Genomic DNA, 5,000 nt, shown 5'->3' on the forward strand with positions numbered 1-5,000 from the left:
ATGATCAAGCACAACACACACACACACACACACACACACACAAACAAGAAAACAAAACAAAAAAATAGTGATGTTATGCAATTGAGAATTCAACGTATTATTTGGAAATAATGGCAATGGCGTCTATGGACTGTGAATGTATCCATATACGTATGTATTAAGATTTAAACCAACGTGCACTTGTTTGCAGGTCTGATAACCAAATTCCTTTTGGGCTCATTGTTGTAATAGATTTTTTTTTTTTTAATGATGCAAAATATTGTCCATTACAACCATGCTAAACTAGACCCATAAATGGGTTCGGGTGTCAGACCTGCATATATGTACACGTCGATTTAAACACAATAAGAAAATTTTGAAAGTCATACAGATTGGACTGGTTCTCTGTAGTATGACATGAACGATCGCCCATTATCACCCATCGAACACATGTGGGACATCATCAAATGATTCATATTTATTACAATCGGGGTTTTTCTCACAGGTATCCTAACACCCGTCACTGCACGGTGCTAGATGGAACAAAAGGGAATGAGATTAGCGGAAGAGTAGCGTCCCTTGATTGGACGTCACCCATAGTCTGTGACGTCACCGGCGGAAAAGTTATTAGAGAGAGAACGTTATGTTGGTTGTGCGGAAGCGAGACCATGCGCACAACCAACATGACGTTCTCTCTCTAATAACTTTTCCGCCAGTGACGTCACAGACTATGGGTGACGTCCAATCAAGGGACGCTACTCTTCCGCTAATCTCATTCCCTATAGCCGGAGCAAGCTCGTGAGGTGATGGCAGGTTACTCGTCTTTATTTCGTTAAGGTGATGGGTTCGAATCGGTGACATCTATAAGTAGACGTTCAAATATAAGTATTGACAATCATTTTTCTTTCTCTATTTTTCCCATACATTGCAAACTTTAAAAGGCAGATGCCACCTATAAAGTATTCCAAAAGAAATAACGTATTACTGTCTAACAATGAGTGCATTATATATTATTATTATTATTATTATTATATTATTATTATTATTATTATTATTATTATATTATTATTTATTATTATTATTATTATATTATTATTATATTATTATTATTATTATTATTATTATTATTATTATTATTATTATTTAAATCCTTTTAGATCAGCGAGAAATGCGACAATGGGGAGAAGAATTTTTTTAAAAGGAAAGGAAAAGAATGACAACGAACATTTATAAAGGTACGTAATCATGAAAATATAATATCAAAAAGAGGCACTAGGTTGTTTCCCTTGATTCAGAATGTCAATGGCGACTGTTTCCCTTTATTTATTTAATAGTTGAAGGGATGTGAAAATACTATATATAAACTATTTCTGTTGATTCGATTTTCAGTTGTTTCAATTTCATAACCGTTCACACACACACACAAACACACACACACACACACACACGCACACAAAATCGGAAACAAAACAAAACAACCTGTACATTTATCAGTGAAGCGTAGTATGTGACGTCAATGCCAGCTGTGGATGCCGCTGACAACATTCATTACACCACATGCATACGCATGACTTAATTTTTTTTAAAACAGCAATAACAACCACAACAATAATAATAATAATAATAATAATAATTATTATTATTATTATAATAATAATATATAATAATAATATATAATAATAATAATAATATATAATTATTATTATTATTATAATAATAATAATAATAATAATAATAATAATAATAATAATAATAATAATAATAATAAATAATAATAATAATAATAATAATAATAATAATAATAATAATAATAATAATAATAATAATAATAATAATAATAAAATAATAATAATAATAATAATAATAATAATAATAATAATAATAATAATAATAATAATAATAATAATAATAATAATAATAATAATATAGTAATAATAAGATTATTAAAAAGATTATTATAAAACAGCAATAACAACCACAACAACAACAATAATAATATAATAATAATAATAATAATAATAATAATAATAATAATAATATAATAATAATAATAATAATAATAATAATAACCTAACCCATCCAAAACATGCAGAAAGCGGTCATTGATTTGTCGAATAAACAAATGTTGCTCATTATGGGATGAAATAAGATTGAAGCAATAAAACAACATTACCTTTTACGAAGTCCAGTGAGCAGTCGCAATGTAAGAAGACACCCGTCGTATTTTCAGCGTCCGGTATAAGGGGTGACCTACATTACATCATCATTTTCACACACAATCTTCCAAGACTGAAGAAAGTCCGTTGTTCTCTTTGTAAGAATGGCAATCCATTTTCCCCAAAAATTGAAATGGAATTGAAATCATCTCTTGTTCCGACTGGTCACACTTCTCTTTTCAGATCCAAGCACACAAACACACACATTAGGGTTCACAGTGCTTGTTATATGATTTTGGATAACGACTGCATGACTGTGGTAGCTGTGGTGTGGTTACATTGGATCCTGTCTCTATCTGTAAGGTGTTAGCCAGACAAAGAGGGGAAAAAATGTAAGTGAATGAGAAAAAAAAAATATCAACAAAATGGAATGTGGTTATTAAATTGTTATCAGTACGCAATAATGATCCCTATGTTACACGGTGAATTTTATGACGTCACAATCTACACAACATCATCATACTGCCGTGCACAGACAAAACTTTTTTTTTAAAATAAAAAATCTGCCCAGAAAAGCTTTATTTCAGCAGAAAATTTTAATTTCAAATATAGACAGATCAAGATAACTCCCAACTTGGCTAAAGAAAAAAAAGGAAAAAAAAGAAAAAGAAAGTTCAAACATATTTCTTGGAAGTATGTATGAGTCATCTTGGCATGTGGGGGATTATTTTATCAGAAGTCGGTCGATCGATCAAGTTATCTTGACGAAAAAAAAAAAAGAAAAGAAAGAAAGGAAGGGGGGGGGGGGGGGGGGGGAAAGAGAACAGAAAAGAATAAGAACCAAAAATAACTTTTTTTCTAAAATAATTTTTTTTTAAAATAAATAAATAAAAATATGTTTTATCTTTGAAGGGCAGTATGAACCCGTCTCGCGTTACAAATCTGAATCTATAACTTATACAATTAACATTTTCAATCACCTGGAGAAAAAAAATAATTAAAAATTAAAAATTAAAATACACACACTGGTACGAAATCAATACCATATCCAAGAAGAGATCCTCATCTTAATTTATACAAATAAGCTTCTTGAAATGTAAGATCTCTATCTATGATGAATACTTTATTTGGTTTGGTTAACTAACGGATCTGGATCGGCGACACTCAGAGTGAATTCAATGACAATAAACACTGAAACTGAAAAGGATCCCAACCAAATCTCAACCCAAAATAGGCATGATGTCAGATTACTGAATATAAAACACGAGAATTTCTCGTAGACACACAAACACAGAGACATCAACACACACACACACACACACAATGAATTCTAGGTTCGGGTAAAAAGGATCGGTATGATACCCCATTCGCTGATATGGTGTTTAGGTGTTTGTGGTTTAGGATTTTATGGCGCGTACTTTCAGCGCCGTGATAAAAGAAGACAATGAGATTTTAGCGAAAGAATCACAGATTTGCAACTTACCGAAAGCGCATGAGAAAAAGTAAGACAAAGTTGGTTCAAAAAGGGAACAGACCATCAGTGCACTTAGTTTGAGGCTCATCCAGACAAAAGCAAAAGATCCGCCGAAGAGGAATAGGTACACTGCAAATGATTACATAATATTCGAAACAAACGAAACAACGGTACATTACAGAGATCTCCCAAAACTATAACATTCGACAGTTTCCCTCCCTGCCAAGGACTATAATATGTGGGAATAAAAGTCACAGCATATTACTGTACATGTCCTCCTGCCCAAAATGGGAGTTCAAAAAGCCCCACGATTTTGTAAAAAGAAAAATCTTATTCAGTTTTTAAACATAATTAATCAAAATAAGTAAATCAAAAACAAACATGTTACTAAATAAATCAGTTAAAAATTACCACATATTAATATATAGTCATGTGCTAATATCATTAGAGGTAATTGACCTTAAATCCCGTGTTACATGAAGAAAACTAAGAACTGAAAACCAAACATGCCTGCAACTATGAAAATTTCGTACAAGTACGAATTTTCAGCTCTATCTTCAAAACTGGATAAAGATCTTTACTTCAAAATAAAATTTCTTGAAAACGAAGTTCTGGTGCCACAGCCAGTATTTATATGTAAAGGAGTTTGAAGCGTGGCTCAGCGGTACGGTCTCTGCTTCGTACCCGAAAGGTACCGAGTTCAATCACCCACCATCGCGCTATGTGGCCTTGAGCAAGTCACCTCGCCCTAGCTCAAACGCGGCGCTGCACTGCGACTCGCGCCTGGGTTATTCTAGTCTTCCCTTTGTAAAACCCTAGAGACAAATGTCCCCTATGGGATGAATAAAGGGGTTTTTAAATAATATATTTCAACGCACTGAGGATAACTTCTTAATTTTTAAAGGTGTAGGTATAATAGCAAACTAACGATTACGTTCCCAACCGACAACGATCGACGAGGAAGAAAACGAAGGTCTGTCTTGAGACTCTGAGAGGACACAATACTGTCATCTGCATTTTTTGCCAAATTGGGACCTAAAATTTGCCCCAAAAAGACCAAAATTTGCCCCCAAAAAATTGCCGAGGGGAACTAAGCGTTTCAGTAAAAATTAACACGCGATACAGAAAAAAGTGTAAGTGACTCGATTTATTTGACTTGAGAAACGAAATGACTGTGAATAGCGTTGTTACAAAGATTTTAAAGGATCATTATCCATAGAGAGTAGCTTCCCTTGGTTTGGGCCCAGGCAAAGCTGCAACATTTCTCAAGTTTCGCCCTTTTTTTTCGTTATTTTGTTTTCGCTTCTTTTTTTTCCCCACGCGATTTGCCAATTTTCCCAAAATTTGCCACGATTTGCAAATTTTGGGAAATTTACCAAAATTTGCGGATC

The 5,000-nt window shown here is 33.0% G+C and overlaps 1 protein-coding gene across 2 annotated transcripts in view; it reads right to left on the reverse strand.

The window, feature by feature from the left end:
• LOC144967898 (cytospin-A-like) overlaps positions 1–5,000 on the reverse strand; it is a 72,966-nt gene that overhangs the window by 51,270 nt on the left and 16,696 nt on the right. For both annotated transcript variants that reach the window (XM_078905649.1, XM_078905650.1), the window contains exon 2: positions 2,153–2,491. The gene's annotated coding sequence lies outside the window, so the exon portion shown is untranslated. The remainder of the gene's footprint in view (positions 1–2,152; positions 2,492–5,000) is intronic.

This window comes from Berghia stephanieae, chromosome 3 (assembly GCF_034508935.2).
Source record: "Berghia stephanieae isolate SIO BIC M18660-M18661 chromosome 3, UCSD_Bste_1.3, whole genome shotgun sequence".
Classification (NCBI taxonomy): Eukaryota; Metazoa; Mollusca; class Gastropoda; order Nudibranchia; family Aeolidiidae; genus Berghia; species Berghia stephanieae.